At 38.5% G+C, this 22817-nt stretch overlaps 1 protein-coding gene across 7 annotated transcripts in view; it reads left to right on the top strand.

Moving 5' to 3' along the window:
• LOC147575771 (uncharacterized) overlaps positions 1-22817 on the top strand; it is a 400913-nt gene that overhangs the window by 236936 nt on the left and 141160 nt on the right. The window contains exon 4 of one of the 7 annotated variants that reach the window (XR_015241537.1): positions 16609-18073. The exons of the other annotated variants lie outside the window; for them this stretch is intronic. The gene's annotated coding sequence lies outside the window, so the exon portion shown is untranslated. Of the gene's footprint in view, positions 1-16608; positions 18074-22817 lie in introns of those variants that run through there. 7 annotated transcript variants of the gene reach the window in all.

The raw sequence follows: 22817 nt of genomic DNA on the forward strand, positions 1-22817 counted from the left end.
TTTGACATATGATTAGCTCTCTTACTGACTGTAACTAGCCATAGTTTTATTGCCCATAACATGAGAATAACAGTAATAATTTTTGCTTATTTGTGTTGTATTTATTGACATAGAAAGAAATTAACTTGTTAGAAAGTAAGAAGAAATTACCTAATTGTATATATTCAGGTACCCAGTTATGTACCTTAATAAAGAAAGAAAGTGGGAGGCATATAAACAAAAGTTATCCCCTAGTGATTGGATTACATGACTTTTTTTTTTACTTTAATGAACTCCTATTAATTGTGTAATTAAGTATAAAATATAAATCAAGCCATAAATTGAGTAGGAGTATAAAAGCAGAAATTGTATTTCCTTGCCCTTGAGTGTAATCAAATTGTAGTGCCTTTTACCAACTAACTTTATTAACACTTTCTTTATGGTGTTATAAATTGTACTTACCAAGAGATTACTCCAAGCCTTTTTTTTTTTAATGGATCTAGCCTCTGTGAGAAGTCAGGTACGATGACGTCCCAACTTATTTCTTTGCACCTGTTTTATTGCAGCTTCAATGTTTCCCATTGTTTATTGGCCTTAACTGTAATACAAACCCCACTCTGTCATCTTCCAGGTTGGTGTGGCTTTCTCTATTAATTCATCCCCCATTTGCTACCTTCTTACCATGTTTTCACATTCCCCTAAACTCTTGAGTATTCTCTATATTTACACTAATAGATTTTGTGCTAGCCTTCTTTTTCAACTAGTCCATCAATGAACCAAACAACAAGCTCACATTAAACGATTTAGACGTTTTACACCAGCTGAGTTATCAAATGATAAAGACGTTCAGATAGATAAAAATATTTTTGATGATCAAGACTTTAGTTTTTTTACCTGTGCCATTTAAAATACCCCATCTCAAAACAGTGTGGAGGTTCCTCAAAAAATTAAAAATAGATCTACCCTATGACCCAGCAATAGCACTGCTAGGAATTTACCCAAGGGATACAGGAGTACTGATACATAGGGGCACTTGTACCCCAATGTGTATAGCAGCACTCTCAACAATAGCCAAATGATGGAAAGAGCCCAAATGTCCATCAGCTGATGAATGGATAAAGAAATTGTGGTTTATATACACAATGGAGTACTACGTGGCAATGAGAAAGAATGAAATATGGCCTTTTGTAGCAACGTGGATGGAACTGGAGAGTGTGATGCTAAGTGAAATAAGCCATACAGAGAAAGACAGATACCATATGTTTTCACTCTTATGTGGATCCTGAGAAACTTAACAGAAACCCATGGGGGAGGGGAAGGAAGAAAAAAAAAGAGGTTAGAGTGGGAGAGAGCCAAAGCATAAGAGACTGTTAAAAACTGAGAACAAACTGAGGGTTGATGGGGAGGGTGGGTGATGGGCATTGAGGAGGGCACCTTTTGGGATGAGCACTGGGTGTTGTATGGAAACCAATTTGACAATAAATTTCATATATTGAAGAAAAAAAATAAAAAAAATAAAACTTTCAAAAAAATAAATAAAAAATAAAATACCCCATCTCCTCAGTATAAAAATAGCATGTTGCATGTTCAAAGTAGTTGTAATGTGTGTCTAACAATGCAGTTTGCAATTATCTATGTTATGTGCAAAAGAAAAAGAAAAACAGGGTTCTAAATGGAGAGTTGGGTTCAGTGGCTTCAACAGCTGTTACTTGCCATTTATTAAATTTATTTAAGTAATAAAGCACAAGACTATGCAACTGTGGTGAAACTTCTCAATTGGTTTCAATACAACATAGAGTTAATTAAGGTTTTTATTATATCTATCTATCTCTTACCATTTGACTTTCAACTATTTAAAATATATTTGTCAGTTGTCTACTAAAACTCAGAATACCAATGCTTAAATTTTTATGAAGTTCCTTGTGGTTGGATGGTGACATATTTCATCAACTATTTTTATAATATTTTATAATATCATATTCTATAATGGCCTGCTATATGGGGTTGTTTTTATAAAAATATGTGAATAACATTTAAAATACAAAATGTTGTTGCTTGAAAATTGGAATGGCAAGATCAGATCTAGGATTTTTTTCAACTGGAGAAGAAAAATGTGATAATGAGATCAGAGGATAGTGACAAAAGGAACCCCATTTTTTAACTATGTTGGGCACATTCTTTTTTGTTTCCCAATAGTAAAATAAACGTTGTAGCACGAAATATTACCAGAATTCTTGCTGAGATTTTTCTTTTGTAATGAACTCTGGATTCATATGGCATCAAAGGGTGAGGAAAAAAGTTGGATTAAGCCCATTTCCAGCTTGCTGTTCTTACTTCTTTATAGATGCCTGCCTACTTTCCTGGGTCTGAGTCTCCAAGGATGATGTTAGATTTACTTCTAAAAGAAAATATTATCAGCAATCCCACACTTCTGAGCAACACTAGCATAACACGTAGACCCCTGACGCTATTTCTTCAGTGTATTAGGCAATGATCTTAAGAAACCACGAAGTCCTTAGTTATCTGACTGTGAGTTGCAGGTGGTAAACATTTGATTAGAAGCAACCATCACATTTAAACTCCTAGACCATTGCTTATTAGAGTTTTATTTTGTTTTTCTTTTCCAGTTAATTTTATTGGAAATATTCCGGGGGGGGGGGGTGCAAGTAATTTCATGAAAAAAAAATCTGTTTGGGGAATAATTTAATATTGAACACAAAATTGTATCTGTCCATGGGATTTCATGTTGAGTTGATTTAATTCAGAAACAATATATGAATTATCCAGTAGTTTTACTTAAAAATTTTTCCTAGTTTTTACTTCCTTTAAAATTCTTATACACTTAAATTTTATCTTACTAATGGACAGTTAAAATGTAATTGACACATAAAAATATAAGTTTGCTTTTCATCTTAAACTAGAGCTTTTCTAAATTAAATAAATGCTAAAAAGGTCTTCAAACTGAGGCCATAGTAGATACTCTCATAGAAATGACAGCAATAATGGGGCGCCTGGGTGGCTCAGTCGGTCCAACTTCGGCTCAGGGCATGATCTCACAGCTCGGGAGTTCTAGCCCCGCGCCGGGCTCTGTGCTGACAGCTCAGAGCCTGGAGCCTGCTTTGGATTCTGTGTCTCCCTCTCTCTCTGCCCCTAACCCACTCACATTCTGTCTCTGTCTCTCTCAAAAATAAATAAACATTAAAAAAAATTAAAAAAAAAAGAAATGACAGCAATAATAATTAGATGTCAACCATATGTTATTTGTGCTTATTACCAGATATCAATAATCTGCACACAGTTCAAACAGCTCTTCCTATTTTCTATACACTAAAACAATCTCTAGCTAGTTAGTTCTCAAACTAAGAAAAGAGAAAAATCTGTTTCAGGCTCAATATTGTGTATCACATTTTAATTCAGAAAATGTATCATCGGCTTCTTTTTGCACTAACCTGTATCCTAACAGGTAAACCATAGAGAAGAGATTCTAGTTTAAAAAAATTGTGTTTATTATATAATCTCATTATCTGAAAAAACAGATCATTCTTTCTTCCTACCAATATTGGCCAAATTTTCCATCATTAGTGTGCATGTAAAATAACACACATATCCTTTTTTTTACTTTGTAGTTTCTTTTTTTTTTTATGCTCAGCAAATTATGCCTAGTCGGCTTAGCTTGTTTAGACAGATTTTCATAGCTTTTAATTTAAATATTGCACATCATTACTCTGATTTTATGACTTTGGAGTGATACATCAAGGAGACAATCCCACCCTTTCAAAGGCAAACACTGTCACTACACTGGAATAATAAAAATGACCAGAACACCAATAGTGATGACGGTATCTAACTGTGAAAAAGTCCGCAAGGTGTTTAGTGAGCTAAAATGAACTGTATCCGTTGTGAGCTTGTTTATTGCGAGTTTATTATGTTCCAGGAAATAGGCTATGAACTTGCACTTTCATGAACGTTTTCATCCTCATAACAATGGCATGAGGAAGATACTGTTATTACCATTCTTCAATCTTTTCTACTCTGGATGCTGGAGGATCACTCCACTGAGTAACCCTTGATAAGGTCAGGAGACCAGCAGGTCGATAAATCAGGTAAGTATTTCCTGCCCTTGTGCACCTGGGCGGACTCACACTGCATTCTCTGTCCCGCTCCATTCTTCTCTCCCCTCTCTTCTCTTCCCTCCTTGCCTGTTTTATTGTTTCTCATTCTTTGCCCCCTACTCTTTATCTTCACTGCAGTACAGTGAGTCTGAGCTAGTATGCCCTTCAGAAACACAAAATAACAAAATTAATACCAAAATCAATTTGACTTCTCTAGTGTGTCATTCATCTGCCTTTTATTTTCTCCAAAGTAACTTTTCTAACCATTTAATGTCAGGGAATATCAAGTTTTGTTTTGCACTGTGCAAGAGTCTTACACACTTCTATCTTCTCTCAGCATTTTGCCTTTGTTTTTTATGACGAGCAAATTTAAATTGTAAGCCAGATTGTACCATTACCTGTGCCTTGTTTGTTCATTTGAATACTGTTTCAACTTGCACTTATGACCACGTAAGATTTTCTAACACAGTCCTGGGCTCTGGGCTCTGGAGATACAACAGTGTAAAGACCAAAACATTGGGAGGAGGAGCATCCGACAAAGCAGAGTAACTCAGACTTGGGGACTCAGGGGGCTTGCAGAAAGTGGCTCTGAGGAAATTGTTTTTGAGCTGAGATCTGGTGAAAGGACTGAGGAGGTTTCCGGGCAGTGGGGAAAAATATCTTGGCATTTTCTACACCTGTGGTCTCTCTTCTAAGTATATGTATCAAACCTTTCTGCTCTCCTAGGTTGAGAGTTCTTGAAAGTTAGCATGAATATATGTGAAGCACACCATCAACTGTGTTCATTCTCCCCTCTCAAACTACAGCTCCAAAATTCTAATTACTCAACTGGTAGGTTAGACACAAACGCGTGCGTGCGCACGTACACAAAAGAATGAAGTAGTGGAGATGCTTCTAAGGAAGGAGGAAAGGGTTCACTGAATTGTCAGGTGCTGGTGCAAAACAAGCTATGGCTTCCTAACTTGTGTTCTGAATTTTATCGTTTTAAATTAAGGAGAGTGGTTCTGAGTTTCAGGGAAAGATGCCAGAATATTTTATTGAGAGTATGAATTCTCCCCAACTGAGAGAAATAGATATGATAGGTTTCTTAATAGCTATCCATTGTTAAGTTACAAGATCTATTTGTCATTTAGCTCTCATGCTCAATCTTGGTATCTTTGCTGATTTCATTAATTGTAGATTTCAATAGATTCCAGCATTTTCTCCTTCACATTCTCTCTCTCATATTCTACACTTTTATATTAGAAACATCAAAGTTACTGTCAGTTCCTGTCATGACAAAATCATTTTGGGGAAATAGGTTCATGAGCGTGACAGGACCAAAGAGGAGTTATACATTCCAACTCTTAATCTACATTTCATACTTTGGAAATGCAAAACGGAAATAGCAAAAAGACATGGTCTTCCCCAACTCCACATATCACAACCTCTCAGTAAACAAAGCTCGTCAATGTCGGCAGCTGAGTGGAGGGGCTGACAGCATTTATACAAGTGCTTTTAGGAATGAGTGGGCAAACTCATTTAAAAACTGGGACTAGAGCCAATGCACATACCTCTTGGTTTTTTTTTTTTTTTTTTTTTTTTTTGCTCTTAAAATGTTTGACAAGTGAAATACTGTAATGTCATGAAAGAGATGATTCTTGTCATATTTCCAAGTTGGCTGAGTTGAGGAAGCATTGCTGGAAGGTTTTTATTCTTTCAGGATCCCACTCTAAATGGAAGACCCAACTTCCAACATTTTCTCTGTGCTTTCCTCTTTTGCTGTCTTTGGCTTTTGTTTTTATGACGGCCAAAACAGCCCTGTCAGACTTAATAATTTTGGAAAAAGTATTTCAAAGTACCACCCAAAACAATTCATGTATCACTTTGACATGGATAACATGCAAAGAGACAAAAAAGATAAAAGAAAATACGTTATATTTTGTTATTTTTTCATATTTATACTTGTTATATGTTGTATTTTCTTTCATAAGAAAGATGAGTTTTGAAATAAAGAAAACAAGTAAGTCAGGAAGAGAAGCAGAGAAATTTGGTGTGAAAAATATAGTCTTTGACAATGGGAAGATTTGGATTTAAACATTTTCTTGGCCACTTAGGAGCTATGTGACTTACAAACAATTTTCAAAATGTTCTTAAGATCTCGATGCCTCATGTTTAAACTAAGAGTAATAATGTCAACTTTTAAATGTTCAAAGGTGGAGAAGATGAAGTGAGTTTACATATAAAAGCTACATGCTGTGGTATGTGGTATTTGTTTTAAATGGTATATTTTTGGCTGCTGTTATTATTATTATTAATTATTATTATTATTCTGCCATCCTTAGGAAGCCACATCAAATATAAGGTATGGGTGTTACCTCCTGTGTTTGAATAGTGATCAGTCTGTGACTTCGGGCATCTTTCTGTCAGAATGAATTTCAGATTATGTGAAGGTTCATACATTAAAAGGAATGAAGGGGTGCCTGGGTGGCTCAGTTGGCTGGGTTTCCAACTTTGGCTCAGGTCATGATCTCACGGTTGGTGGGTTCCAGCCCCGCGTCGGGCTCTGTGCTGACTACTTAGAGCCTGGATCCTGCTTCGGATTCTGTGTCTCCGTCTCTCTCTGCCCCTCCCCCACTTGCGCGCGCTCTCTCTCTCTCTCTCTCTCAAAAATAAATAAAAACGTTTAAAAAAATTTAAAAAAAGGAATGAAGCACAATAGAGGAGATAAACCACAGAACAAATAACAGATCAAAACCACCAGCACCACAATATAGTTAAGTAATGTGGCAAATCATCACGGCCAGATTGTTATTGAGCAGGCTTGGCCCTTATCAGAAGAAAATGTATGACATTGATCCTGTGGTCCCTGGAACAAGAAAGGAAATACAACTTGTATTATTTTAACTAGCATCTTCTCAATATAAAGTCTACCATTATGGAGGAAAATATTCTAAAATGGTATTTAAATGAACACTGAATTCATTTTAGAACCAGTTTGAGTAATAGAAAAGTAGAAATTAAACTCTTGGCTCAATTGGAAAAATAAAACTTCTTCATCTCATGCCCTTAACTCGTGAGGTTGTGGTACGTGATATAAACTATTTATTATGGGGTTGAGATCTCCTACGGTTATGGGAGAAGTTGAGGAAATGAACTCTCAATGGGAGTAGTGGTGGATCAGAGAAATGTCACCAACCAGAGATCACAGAGTGAACTGGGGACAAAGTCTCTGCAGGGCTATGGACTCTGCTTTTGCTGAGTGGATAGCCCTGATGGAAATTCAGCAAGGCAGGCAACTTCCAGGCAGCATAAAGGAAGAAATGAACAACAAAGTGGGACGTGCAAGACAACTCTACAAGGAAAATCAGGAAACCATGAAGACAGATTGGAACCCCTGTCTCCCACCAACCACATAGGTACCCATAGAAGAACTTTCTGCCCTTCGTGCCATGGTTGCACACACATCTGGCCCAGAACTCTGAAAACATAGGGAGGAGATGCGATGGGAAGTGGAAGGGTGAGGACATGGTTGTCCCACGTCACTGAAGTGAAGCAGCCAGTCTATGACAATGTGCGGGAGTTTGGCTTGCAGAATAGAAGTTGTCTTGTTTCTCTCCTGCCTTCCACATCTGCTAATTTCTCCTGTGGTAACCCTAACCCAGAACTGTATCAGGAGGAGAATATGGGAAGCATAGCCTCCATCTTGGCAAAATTGACACAGTAACAAAACAAAACAAAACAAAACAAAAAAATTCACAGTAACAAAACAAAACAAAAACACACCAATGCCTTAAAGATAAAGCAAGTAAATTCTGTTGATTTAATGATAACAAATTGGACAAATCAATTAAGAAAAGATACATTAATTGTAAGAGGTGTGCTTCAGTAAATTTGGGACACATTTTAGGTTCCCATAAGAAAACAAATGCTAGGTACAGATATTCTTGCTGGTCATTGGTGTTTCTCCTGCATTGTACTGAAGTCAGAACTTTCTTAAGATTTTCAGGTGGCTCAGTTCTATCAAATACAATCTCTTCCACTCAGGCTCAGAGTGAGACTCAGAGGTACATGAAATTAGAAGCACATGGGGCTGGAATCTCTGAGCTCCTCTTGTGTGCATTATATTAGGTGAGCATCAGTTTCCTACTGTATACAACAGAGCAAATGTTTCACTTGAATCTCGGAATGCTAAAATCTTGAATTTCACTGTAATTCACCACAGCTGAGCAGATGTAGTCATGGCTCCTCGGTCCCACTGTTACTGTTTCCTCCTTCTTCCCTCTGCTGGGAGCTGTCTGTCCATTCTCATCATCTTACACACATCAGGTCAGGTCTCTATGCTAACCAAACTATAAATTCTCCTGCAAAGAAGCATGCTTGTATTATTTTCACATCTGACCTTCTTTCACATTATGATGTCAGGTGGAATGTTTTCTCTCTCTCTCTCTAAGTCATCTGTACGCCCAACATGGGGCTGGAAATCACAACTCCAAGATCAAGAGCTGTAAGTTCTAACTGAGCCAGGAAGGTGCCGCCGGAATATGCTCTTAACAGAGATTTGTGAAAAGGCGAATGCATCAAACCGAAGCCTTTGTGCACATCTTTCGCTTGTCCTTGGTTAGTAAATACACACGTAGTTGGCTTCTGCTTTGATTTGTGTTTGGTGGCTGCTCTGTAAGTATTTCAAAAACTTGGCCATGGTTTGTCTGAATCATTAGCTTCTTCCAATAGTATCATTAAATTCTTGAGCTTTTGCATGGCGTCTTCTAAATATATTTCAAATTTACAGTTTGATATGCTGTGACCCCATGTTGATACAGAATGAATGGCGGTTGACGCACTTCCGTCTTTCTCTTTTTACCTCAAATAGTACTTGCACGCAACTGAAGGATTGATTTTCTAGGAGAGTTTTATCATGTTTTTAACAGTTACCTGCACTTACTCTATTTTACAAGTGTTCCTTTGTGCTTACTGTTGTTATTCTATTACATTTATTTCCTAGAAATAAATATATAGAACATTTTTCTTCAAGTTTTGCTCACCATTCATTAGTTAAGCTCACCACTGAGAAAGATGATTAAGAGTATCTTTCAGTTAGGGTCACCTGGTGGCTCCGTCAGTTAAGCATCTGATTTGAGCTCAAGGCATGATCTCATGGTTCCTGAGTTTGAACTCCACATTGGGGTCTGTGCTGACAGCTCAGAGTCGGGAGCCTGCTTTGGATTCTGTGTCTTCCTCTGTCTCTGCTACTCCCCTGCTCTATGCTTGCTCTCTCTCTCTCAAAAATAAACATTAAAAAATTAAAAAAAGTATCTTTCAGTTATAAAAACAATCAAATTTTAAAATATTCTATTATTTTAAATGATCCTTAAATTTGAAGTTAATAGAATTATCTCCTTGGTGATGAAAATCCTTTAAATGTTAATTTCAGAGGCGCCTGGGTGGCTCAGTCGGTTAAGCGTCCGACTTTGGCTCACGTCATGATCTCACGGTTTGTGAGTTCCAGCCCCGTGTCGGGCTCCATGCTGACAGCTCGGAGCCTGGGGATTCGGATTGTGTCTTTCTCTCTGCCCCTGCCCTGCTCATACTCTGTCCCTGTCTCTCAAAAAGTGAATAAACGTTAAAAAAATATTTAAAGGTTAATTCCATTCTTTAGTTTACTTATGTAACATATTTGACCTTTCAGTGTGAGCTCTACACTAATGTAAATTGGGAGAAGAGTTGAAATGTAAACCTATAGCATAAACCTGATGGAGTCTAGAAAGTCTTAACCCATATCAATTTTGTCTGTTCACTTTTATATCCCCTATTTCAGTAGTAGCTACTACTCTTATTAATTAATGTTACAGAAATGACTCCTTGATTGAATTTCTTTTTTTAACACAATTTTAAAGAAAAGAGCTATCTTGTCCTTATCAATAGTAATCTGGCAATATAAAAAAGGAAATATTTGAAACTACAGTGTAAATGACTTGATTCATCTGGTATATGATCTAGCAAATGATTTATGTTTTAAAAAATTATCCTCTGTTGACGGTCATATGGCAAAGAAAAGAAGTTTGCTTACAGTGGGATTTCAAAGGGTACAAAATCATGTATTTCATAGATTTTTAAAGCAACCAATTTTATAGTTGAGAAGATATTTCTCCAAAAACAGACTAAAGAATTTCTCTAAAGCAGTTGTGATCAGGGACACTGAAGTGACATATAGAATCTTAAGCATGAGTGATTTTTTTCCATTTTAATTAAATTGACCTTAATAGCGCTGATATGTCCCTGTCTTTAAATTGAGCAGAATTTAATGTGTACATCTTTACAGTAATGGCCTCTTATGAATAACACTTAAAAGTTCTTACCCGTGTACTATGATTAAATGCCTTTATCTTGAGGGACCACATTCTACTTTATTTGATTCATTTTTCCCCCTCTGTCAACTCTTATTCACCAAAATCAAAAGTTTGGAGTCTGAGTGGTTGCAGGAAAATGTTAACGTGAATTAAATAGCAGAATAAATGAGGATGTGTCTTAAGATCTTTTCCGTGAAAGAAACTGTCACGCTCTTCACTGATAATCACGTCTACACCCATAGCTTGAACCACCCACCCAAATGTGGCTGATTCTGCTTCCACAAAACCAACCTCAGACGTTCGCCTGTGATTACTTATTTCTCACCTTGTCTTGGGCCTTCCTACTCCGTGCGAGCAGTCAACGCTAATGTTCGAATTACAATGCCTTTTACTCTCCTCAAATGTGTCTGCCAGTTAACTTTGGGGGTCCCTGTATGCATTGCACATGGCAGTAGACGTGTCTCCTCCTGGTCAATTGTCCCCTCTGCATCCCCATGCAAGTACCTCACCGCTTCTGTGGGAATGCCAGCTTCTCATTGAGAAACTCGGCTGACCCAGACAGGTGCCCCTGTTCTGCCTTCAGGATGCCCCTGAAGGCAAGTTTCTGGAGCCTGTGGCAGAGCAGCGGGGAGAGCAGGGCTCTAGTTAATCTATGTGCTTCTTAGGCCCAAAGAAGCTGGTATAAGAAGGACACTGACCCTCCATTGTTCCTCTGAAGGCAGGAAAGAAATCTCCCACGTGAAGCTACCCTCCGGGTATAGGGATGACATCCTTTTTGCCAGAGATAGGGAAGCTGGGGACTGAGAAGGCCGTATACACAAACCTCATTACTTCACCAATTTGCTTCTGCAATATTTTTATTTTGAACATTTTAGGGGCGCCTGGGTGGCTCGGTTGGTTGAGCATCCGACTTCGGCTCAGGTCATGGTCTCACCGTCCGTGAGTTTGGGCCCGTGTCGGGCTCTGCACTGACAGCTCAGAGCCTGGAGCCTGTTTCAGATTCTGTGTCTCCCTCTCTCTCTGACCCTCCCCCATTCATGCTCTCTCTGTCTCAAAAATAAACACTAAAATTTTTTTTTTTAATATTTTAAATACCTGGCTATTTGCAATGGCTTTCTACTTTTATCAGCTTACATCTGAAAGGCAAAGTGTTTATCAGTAAGAGTAATGGTTGCAAATCAAAGCTTCACATATTTTGGAAAATGTGCTCATGTTTTGTGCTAAACTATTATCATACCCCATTAGATGCCCCCTGTGTTTCCTCCTGCTAGCATTGACGTGTCAGATGGGCCTCTAAGTTCTGACTGGGTCTCTGCTCGTGGTTAGAATGTGCAGCCCGTGATACAGTTAAGAGTGTATGTAAGACCATTCCTTGAGGCACAGTTTAGTTGATGTATGAGAATGTAATCTGTAAAGTTCCTAAATCGCAGTCTTTAAATCTTTGACACTTCATAGCAACTTCTAGATAAAATAAACGAGTCAAATTAAAAGTAATATTCTACCAAATTCATAAAGAAAGTCTTCAATCCACATTCAAACATTCTCCACCTCTAGCCTTGCTATGACACTCTCATGTAGCCACTCATTATGATCCTTCACTCCGGCGGCTGTACCCAAGTGGATCTCTTTATCATTCCTTGGTTACATTTCTGCTTTCAGGCTTTAGTTCAAAGCGTTCTTTATCCTTGTGAGGCCATATCCACTCTCACACCTCTGAGTGTTGAAGTCCTGTTATCTTTCTAGACTCCCTCCAATGTGACCTTTCTTATGAGGTCTTCTTTGATGACACCAACAAGGAGTCACCTATCCCTTCTTTTATCCCAACAGCACTTAAACATATCTTGGGTAACAGTTACTTTGTTACTGCTCCGTAGCAAAGTGGTGTATGAATACTTTTCTCCCACTAAAATACACAACGGACCAAACCACGTTGTTTGCATACCCCCCTCCATTCTGCAGAAGACCGTCTTGGTAAATAAATGTTAGCATGAGGAATAAATAAAACAAGTATCTGTATTACCTTTTAAAAATGATGGCTTAGGGGTACTGGGGTGGCACAGTCAGTTCAGCCTCTGACTCTTGATCTCAGCTCAGGTCATGATCTCCCAGTTTGTGAGTTTGAGCCCCGCATCGGCTCTGCACTGATGGTGTGGAGGCTGCTTGGGATTCTGTCTCTCCTTCTCTCTGCCCCTCCCCAAATTGTGCTCTCTCTCTCTCTCTCTCTCTCTCTCTGTCTCTCTTTGTCTTTCTGTCTCAAAATAAATAAACTTAAAAAAATGACAGTTTAGAAGCAAGATTTCTTTGCTCCTTTTGTGCTACACCAGAAATATTAATGGCAATGTTTTGAACCTATGCCTCATATATTATTTTGGACAATGTTAAAATTGTCATGTGTGCTTTCCATGCATGAGACTTTCTTGGTGTAATTTTTACCTTTTCAAAGTTAGATTTTTAAAAATTCCTACAAGTTTGTTTATTTCCTCTCTCACCAGCTTCCTACAGTATTGGTTTCCTTGGTACACAACTTTCCATTTCACTTTCTTTTACTGAAAGGATTTAACCCCTGTGTACAAGTTTATATTATATCAAATTAATACAAGAGTTCAAGTCAGGCTTCATTTTAAAAAGAATGGAAGATGGGCACCTGGGTGGCTAAGTCAGTTAAGCGTCTAACTTCAGCTCAGGTCATGATCTCATGATCTGTGAGTTCAAGCCCTGCGTCAGGCTCTGTGCTGACAGCTCAGAGCCTGGAGGCTGCTTTGAATTCTGTGTCTCCCTCTCTCTCTGCCCCTCCCCTGCTTGCCCAGTCTTTCTCAGTAAATAAATAAGTAAACATTTTTAAAAATTTAAATGAATAAATAAATGAATAAAATGGAAGACTTCACAAGTTTTCAAGTTACCCTTCAGCAGAATTATGCTAATCTTTGTTCCAGATTTAGTGCAATTTTCATCAAAACAAGCATGTCCTGTATCATTGTTGGAAACTATAAATCCTATAGAAATATAACACAGTGAATTTAACTACAAACATTCAGAAAACTATCTGTAGTGCACAATCTCAGAACTAGGAAGAGTGAACAGCTAAAAAAAAAAGAAGTTTTACAGCTAAATAGAACATTAATGAAACTTGTAGAGAAACCAATAAGAAACTTTAATTATCTTTTTTCAAGTTGTTCAAATTATTCTATCATGTTAAAGGGAATATAGTCAGTATACTGTACTGGAGAGAACTTGAGGTCAGAATACCTGATTTTAAACTCTTTCTTCCATTATGTATTCACTATGTAATAGTCTACTAAGGCAGGAGACCTCTTCTATGCCTCCTCACTGTGTTTGACAGTAAAGATGGCAATATTTGGGAACCTAACATTTTGGTGAATATATGTGTTTATAAGTCAGTTTTAATCACATTAGTATTTAAGTCAAGTTAAAGATATTAGCTAAAATTTTACTATTGCTTGAATCCCTCAATTTGCTCACAGAAATTTTGTGTTTTTTAATAAATGTATTTCAAACGTATTCATTGTCATGTGGGAGCTAAGCCTATAACATGCATGTGGGACAGTTCAGGGAAGTTAAGAGGGCAAAAAAGTGGTTCTTGTTTGGAGAGAAGGGAAACGTTCTGTACGAAATTGTGAAGGAAAAATATTTTGACCAGAAATTTCATGCCTTGCCAAACTATGATTCACAAACAATGAAACATGAAGAAATGTTTGGAGATGAAGGTATCCTTGCTGGGAAAGGAATTACACACCTAAGTATTTCATCTGACTGTCAGATTATTCAAAGTAAAAATACAAGGGCAGGGACAATATGATAATAAAATAACGATGTCAAGCAATGATAGTTGGAAAATATGTGCTTTGATTAAACTATACAAGTGCGAGATACAAGTCCCTTATGAGGTACACAGTTTACACATATTTCATCCTGTTTTGTGGGGTGCCCTTCACTTCTTCCATGGTGCCTTTTTTTGGCACACAATGTTTTGATTCTCAACTTAAACAAAATTGGCCAGAAGGCTGAGCTTAGGTGGGAATGTGGACGAGGGGCCAGCATGTGATTTCTTCCCAGTATCAAGGTAATCTCCTTACATGATATACCCCAGGCCTCCCCAGATAGAGTGTTTTAAGAGACTTGGTTAAAATCCACAAGACTCGGGGCATCTGGGTGGCTCAGTCAAACATCTGACTTTTGGTTTTGGCTCAGGTCATGATCCCACGGGATTCTCTGTCTCTATCTCTGCCCCTTCCCCACTCACTCTCTCTCAAAAGTAAATAAACAATTTAAAAACAAATATGTAAGACATCATGTGATCCAGTCTTAGAAGTTCCAGCTCAATTTCAGGGGCAGAAAAGTTAGGTCTGATATGAGTCTCTTGTAGGCAGCATATAGGTGGGATGTAGGCAGCATTTAGATGTTCTTTTTATTCGTCCTGTCACTCTGTGTCTTTTGATTGAAGCCTTTGGTCCATTTACATTTAAAGTAATTATTGATAGGTATGTATCTATTGCCATTTCATTACTTGATTTATAGTTGTTTCTCAGAATTTTATGTGACCCTTTATTGTCTTTCTTTCACAGTTTTCTGGAATTTATTTAATGATATATTTGGACTTCTTTTTTCTTTATTTTTTGCATATTTATTAGTGGCTTTTGATTTGTGGTTACTGTTAGGTTTGTATATAACATCTTATGCATCTAGCAGTCTATATTAAGTGGATGGTCATTTAGGATTGAATCCATTTTTTAGTCCTTTCCTCCCAACGTTTTAGGTATATGGTGTCACATTTTACATTATGTGAGTTCTTTGATTTTTTTACAGAAAAGTTTACTTTTTTTAAAGAAAAAATTAATGCTTATTTTTGAGAGAGAGAGAGAGACAGAGCATGAGTAGGGAGAGAGAGAAAGGGAGACACAGAATCTGAAGCAGTCTCCAGGCTCTGAGCTGTCAGCCCAGAGCCCGACGCAGGGCTCGAACTCACAAACTGTAAGATCATGACCAGAGCTGAAGTTGGATGCTTATCCCACTGAGCCACCCAGGCACCCCCAGAAAAGTTCACGTTTACCTCTTTTGTGTTTACTATCTTCATACTGTCATTTTTGGTCTTTCCTTCCTACTCAGAGTCCCCTTTACTATTTTTGGCAGGGCTGGTTTAGTAGTCATGAACTCCTTTACCTTTTATCTGGAAAACTATCTCTGCTTCCACTCCAAATGATAGTATTCTTGGCTGCAGGTTCTTCCCATTCAGCATGTTGAATATGTCATGCCACACCTTTCTGGCTTAGAATGTTTCTGCTGAAATAACCACTGTTAGGCTTATGGGGTTTCCTTTGTATGTAACTGTCTTCCTTTGTCTTTTTGCTTTGAAGATTTTTTTCTTTATCGTTATATTTTGCCATTTCAATTACAATATGTCTTGGTGTGGATCTGTTTTCATTGATTTTGTTGGAGGTTCTCTGTGCTTTCTGGATCTGGATATCTATTTCCTTCCCCAGATTAGGGAGATTTTCAGTTATCATTTCTTCAAATAAATTCTCTGCTGCCTTTTCTCTTCTGCTTCTGGGACTCCTTTAATACAAATGTTATTATTTTTTTTTTTTTGATGGAGTCACAGAGTTCCCTAAATCTATCCTCGTTCTGCATAATTCTTTTTCTGTCTTTTGTTCAACTTGATTACTTTCCATTACTCTGCCTTCTAGAACATTAATTTGTTCTCCTTCTTTTTCCAGCCTGCTGTTTATATCATTAAGTGTGTTTCTCATGTTATTTATTGATCCCTTTGCTCTGCTATGTTATTCCTTATCTCTGTGTTAATGGTTTCTCTGTGTCCTCCAGTCTTTTCTCAAGTCCAGTGAGTATCCTTAAGATCATTGCTTTAAATGGTCCAACAGGCATGTTACTTATATCTGTTTTGCTTAGATCTCTGGGCTTAGCCTTGTCCTATTCTTTCACTTGGGACAAATAACTCTGTCTTCTGATTTTGTCTAAGTCTCTGTTCCTGTCTCTGTGTGATAGAAGAGTCAGCTATGTCTCCTGTTCTTGAGGGTAATGGCTACATGAAGAAGAGTTCCTGTGGTGCCTTGCAGTATAGTTGCCCCTGTTCCCCAGGCCTCGCACTTCCAGGAGTGGCTCCAATGTGTGCTGCATGTCCTCTCCTATTATGTCCTGGCCACTTTATTTTTCAGGCCGCTCATCTGCAGAGGCTCCTTTTACCTGACATGGGCAGTGTGTGGTCCCTGGCCTGAATGTGGTGAGTTTTACTTACGTGTATCCTGCTCTGCTTGTGAGATGAGACCTGTTACTGCCAAGCCCTTCCACAGCGTCTGGGCTGGGATATGTGGTGCTGGCACTGGTTTGGGCTTATCTTCTGAGGGAGGGAGCCCACTGCACCGGGACTGAAACAAGTGTGACTGGGAAACGTCGTTCTTCCTGAATGTGTGTGTGGAGTGGGGGAGGCAGGCCTTGGTGTGAGTTAGGTGACCAGTTTCAGCATTGTGCTAGTTCCTGCAGGTGACTCTGTTTATGCTGAGGGGTCAGGGAGAGAAATGGCACCTTCCAGTTCCTTTGTTCCTGGAGGGGACTTTCTGTGAACACTGCTTCTTTGGGACACGTTCCAAGATGAACGAGTAACCTCCCCACTGTGGGCCCCATGTGCTCCTCAGATTGTTGTTTCCATACGGTATGTCCATGGGCTATTTGCCTTGCCTTTTCTCTAATAGCAGCCCATGTCCTCAGAGGTCTTCCAGAACCAAGCATGCTGACCTTGAAAATTCCAGGCTTTAAGCCCAGCTGGTTGCAAGAACTCATGAAATTCAGGCCCTCTTGTTTTCCAAGCCAGTGGCTATGGGGAATCATCTTCGTCATGTGCTGCCCTGTGAGCTAGTCTGTCTCTTGCCGCTTCTCCACCACTGCAGCTCCCTCCCCTCCATAACAGCCATGATCTACTTGTCTCCTAAGTCACGCCACCACACTTCCTACCTTCTTTGATGTGGCCTGTTCTCTACCTGTAGTTGTGGAGTTTGTTCTGCCAGTCTTCAGACTGATTTCCGGAGTACTGAGGGTGATTTGGTGGCTATCTAGTTGTATTCATGGGCGAAGCAAGCTTGGGGTCCTCTTACTCTGCCACCATCTTCCCCTCCCTCTCAAAAGAAATCATTTTTGATGATTTTTAAGTATAGGTCATGCATATAATAACTCATATAATAAAACCATGTTAAATGGGGTAGTAAATACCACAAAGCAATCTAGTAAATTTAGACAAACTTCATAAGCATTTACCATAGTAAACCAAAATGTTATGACTAAGAATTAGGAGTTATATATTTCTTTCAACAAAATTATTATGCGTTATTCTTTTAATAAGTGTCTAGCGTATACAAAGCACAGAGAATATAACAATGAAGAGGAAATTAGTCCTGTTCTTTGTAGCTTAATCTAATGGGAGAGACAACTGATTCCCCTGAAATATCCCCCCAATGTAGAAATTATTTAAAGTGAAAAGGGGGTTCACAAAAAAGGAAACAATGAATTCTATTTGGGGGCTTAAACAAAGGCTTGACAAGGTTCATGGCAGTTGAGGTCAGTGTTTTGATAACTTACTTATGTAAAATACATTGTACATAATATATTTTGTGACTTAATAAAGTCAGATGTTGAAAGACATATACCTTTTTATTTTTTTATTTTTTTTGTTTATTTTTTTATTATTTTTTTTTATTTATATATGAAATTTATTGTCAAATTGGTTTCCATACAACACCCAGTGCTCATCCCAAAAGGTGCCCTCCTCAATACCCATCACCCACCCTCTCCTCCCTCCCACCCCCCATCAACCCTTAGTTTGTTCTCAGTTCTCAACAGTCTCTTATGCTTTGGCTCTCTCCCACTCTAACCTCTTTTTTTTTTTCCTTCCCCTCCCCCATGGGTTCCTGTTAAGTTTCTCAGGATCCACATAAGAGTGAAACCATATGGTATCTGTCTTTCTCTGTATGGCTTATTTCACTTAGCATCACACTCTCCATTTCCATCCACGTTGCTACAAAAGGCCATATTTCATTTTTTCTCATTGCCACGTAGTATTCCATTGTGTATATAAACCACAATTTCTTTATCCATTCATCAGTTGATGGACATTTAGGCTCTTTCCATCATTTGGCTATTGTTGAGAGTGCTGCTATGAACATTGGGGTACAAGTGCCCCTATGCATCAGTACTCCTGTGTCCCTTGGATAAATTCCTAGCAGTGCTATTGCTGGGTCATAGGGTAGGTCTATTTTTAATTTTCGAGGAACCTCCACACTGCTTTCCAGAGCGGCTGCACCAATTTGCATTCCCACCAACAGTGCAACAGGGTTCCCGTTTCTCCACATCCTCTCCAGCATCTATAGTCTCCTGATTTGTTCATTTTGGCCACTCTGACTGGCGTGAGGTGATACCTGAGTGTGGTTCTGATTTGTATTTCCCTGATTAGGAGCGACGCTGAACATCTTTTCATGTGCCTGTTGGCCATCCGGATGTCTTCTTTAGAGAAGTGTCTATTCATGTCTTCTGCCCATTTCTTCACTGGGTTATATGTCTTTCAGGTGTGGAGTTTGGTGAGCTCTTTATAGATTTTGGATACTAGCCCTTTGTCCGATATGTCATTTGCAAATATCTTTTCCCATTCCGTTGGTTGCCTTTTAGTTTTGTTGGTTGTTTCCTTTGCTGTGCAGAAGCTTTTTGTCTTCATAAGGTCCCAGTGATTCACTTTTGCTTTTAATTCCCTTGCCTTTGGGGACGTGTCGAGTAAGAGATTGCTACGGCTGAGGTCAGAGAGGTCTTTTCCTGCTTTCTCCTCTAAGGTTTTGATGGTTTCCTGTCTCACATTCAGGTCCTTTATCCATTTTGAGTTTATTTTTGTGAATGGTGTGAGAAAGTGGTCTAGTTTCAACCTTCTGCATGTTGCTGTCCAGTTCTCCCAGCACCATTTGTTAAAGAGACTGTCTTTTTTCCATTGGATGTTCTTTCCTGCTTTGTCAAAGATGAGTTGGCCATACGTTTGTGGGTCTAGTTCTGGGGTTTCTATTCTATTCCATTGGTCTATGTGTCTGTTTTTGTGCCAATACCATGCTGTCTTGATGATGACAGCTTTGTGGTAGAGGCTAAAGTCTGGGATTGTGATGCCTCCTGCTTTGGTCTTCTTCTTCAAAATTACTTTGGCTATTCGGGGCCTTTTGTGGTTCCATATGAATTTTAGGATTGCTTGTTCTAGTTTCGAGAAGAATGCTGGTGCAATGTTGATTGGGATTGCATTGAATGTGTAGATAGCTTTGGGTAGTATTGACATTTTGACAATATTTATTCTTCCAATCCATGAGCAGGGAATGTCTTTCCATTTCTTTAAATCTTCTTCAATTACCTTCATAAGCTTTCTATAGTTTTCAGCATACAGATCCTTTACATCTTTGGTTAGATTTATTCCTAGGTATTTTATGCTTCTTGGTGCAATTGTGAATGGGATCAGTTTCTTTATTTGTCTTTCTGTTGCTTCATTGTTAGTGTATAAGAATGCAACTGATTTCTGTACATTGATTTTGTATCCTGCAACTTTGCTGAATTCATGTATCAGTTCTAGCAGACTTTTGGTGGAGTCTATCGGATTTTCCATGTATAATATCATGTCATCTGCAAAAAGCGAAAGCTTGACTTCATCTTTGCCAATTTTGATGCCTTTGATTTCCTGTTGTTGTCTGATTGCTGATGCTAGAACTTCCAGAACTATGTTAAACAACAGCGGTGAGAGTGGGCATCCCTGTCGTGTTCCTGATCTCAGGGAAAAAGCTCTCAGTTTTTCCCCATTGAGGATGTTAGCTGTGGGCTTTTCATAAATGGCTTTTATGATCTTTAAGTATGTTCCTTCTATCCCGACTTTCTCAAGAGTTTTTATCAAGAAAGGGTGCTGGATTTTGTCAAAGGCCTTTTCTGCATCTATTGACAGGATCATATGGTTTTTCTCTTTTTTTTTGTTAATGTGATGTATCACGTTGATTGATTTGCGAATGTTGAACCAGCCCTGCATCCCAGGAATGAATCCCACTTGATCATGGTGAATAATTCTTTTTATATGTCGTTGAATTCGATTTGCTAGTATCTTATTGAGAATTTTTGCATCCATATTCATCAGGGATATTGGCCTGTAGTTCTCTTTTTTTACTGGGTCTCTGTCTGGTTTAGGAATCAAAGTAATACTGGCTTCATAGAATGAGTCTGGAAGTTTTCCTTCCCTTTCTATTTCTTGGAATAGCTTGAGAAGGATAGGTATTATCTCTGCTTTAAACGTCTGGTAGAACTCCCCTGGGAAGCCATCTGGTCCTGGACTCTTATTTGTTGGGAGATTTTTGATAACCGATTCAATTTCTTCGCTGGTGATGGGTCTGTTCAAGCTTTCTATTTCCTCCTGATTGAGTTTTGGAAGAGTGTGGGTGTTCAGGAATTTGTCCATTTCTTCCAGGTTGTCCAATTTGTTGGCATATAATTTTTCATAGTATTCCCTGATAATTGTTTGTATCTCTGAGGGATTGGTTGTAATAATTCCATTTTCATTCATGATTTTATCTATTTGGGTCATCTCCCTTTTCTTTTTGAGAAGCCTGGCTAGAGGTTTGTCAATTTTGTTTATTTTTTCAAAAAACCAACTCTTGGTTTCGTTGATCTGCTCTACAGTTTTTTTAGATTCTGTATTGTTTATTTCTGCTCTGATCTTTATGATTTCTCTTCTTCTGCTGGGTTTAGGCTGCCTTTGCTGTTCTGCTTCTATTTCCTTTAGGTGTGCTGTTAGATTTTGTATTTGGGATTTTTCTTGTTTCTTGAGATAGGCCTGGATTGCAATGTATTTTCCTCTCAGGACTGCCTTCGCTGCGTCCCAAAGCGTTTGGATTGTTGTATTTTCATTTTCGTTTGTTTCCATATATTTTTTAATTTCTTCTCTAATTGCCTGGTTGACCCACTCATTCATTAGTAGGGTGTTCTTTAACCTCCATGCTTTTGGAGGTTTTCCAGACTTTTTTCTGTGGTTGATTTCAAGCTTCATAGCATTGTGGTCTGAAAGTATGCATGGTATGATTTCAATTCTTGTAAACTTATGAAGGGCTGTTTTGTGACCCAGTATATGATCTATCTTGGAGAATGTTCCATGTGCACTCGAGAAGAAAGTATATTCTGTTGCTTTGGGATGCAGAGTTCTAAATATATCTGTCAAGTCCATCTGACCCAATGTCTCATTCAGGGCCCTTGTTTCTTTATTGACCGTGTGTCTAGATGATCTATCCATTTCTGTAAGTGGGGTGTTAAAGTCCCCTGCAATTACCACATTCTTATCAATAAGGTTGCTTATGTTTATGAGTAATTGTTTTATATATTTGGGCGCTCCGGTATTCGGCGCATAGACATTTATAATTGTTAGCTCTTCCTGATGGATAGACCCTGTCACTATTATATAATGTCCTTCTTCATCTCTTGTTACAGCCTTTAATTTAAAGTCTAGTTTGTCTGATATAAGGATGGCTACTCCAGCTTTCTTTTGGCTTCCAGTAGCATGATAAATAGTTCTCCATCCCCTCACTCTCAATCTAAAGGTGTCCTCAGGTCTAAAATGAGTCTCTTGTAGACAGCAAATAGATGGGTCTCGTTTTTTTATCCATTCTGATACCCTATGTCTTTTGGTTGGCGCATTTAATCCATTTACATTCAGTGTTATTATAGAAAGATATGGGTTTAGAGTCATTGTGATGTCTGTATGTTTTATGCTTGTAGTGATGTCTCTGGTACTTTGTCTCACAGGGTCCCCCTTAGGATCTCTTGGAGGGCTGGTTTAGTGGTGACAAATTCCTTCAGTTTTTGTTTGTTTGGGAAGACCTTTATCTCTCCTTCTATTCTAAATGACAGACTTGCTGGATAAAGGATTCTCGGCTGCATATTTTTTCTGTCTAGCACACTGAAAATCTCGTGCCAATTCTTTCTGGCCTGCCAAGTTTCAAAAGAGAGATCAGTCACGAGTCTTATAGGTCTCCCTTTATATGTGAGGGCACGTTTACCCCTTGCTGCTTTCAGAATTTTCTCTTTATCCTTGTATTTTGCCAGTTTCACTATGATATGTCGTGCAGAAGATCGATTCAAGTTACGTCTGAAGGGAGTTCTCTGTGCCTCTTGGATTTCAATGCCTTTTTCCTTCCCCACTTCAGGGAAGTTCTCAGCTATTATTTCTTCAAGTACCCCTTCAGCACCTTTCCCTCTCTCTTCCTCCTCTGGGATACCAATTATGCGTATATTATTTCTTTTTAGTGTATCACTTAGTTCTCTAATTTTCCCCTCATACTCCTGGATTTTTTTATCTCTCTTTTTCTCAGCTTCCTCTTTT

This window comes from Puma concolor, chromosome D2 (assembly GCF_028749965.1).
Source record: "Puma concolor isolate L17-30 chromosome D2, mPumCon1.1.hap2, whole genome shotgun sequence".
NCBI lineage: Eukaryota > Metazoa > Chordata > Mammalia > Carnivora > Felidae > Puma > Puma concolor.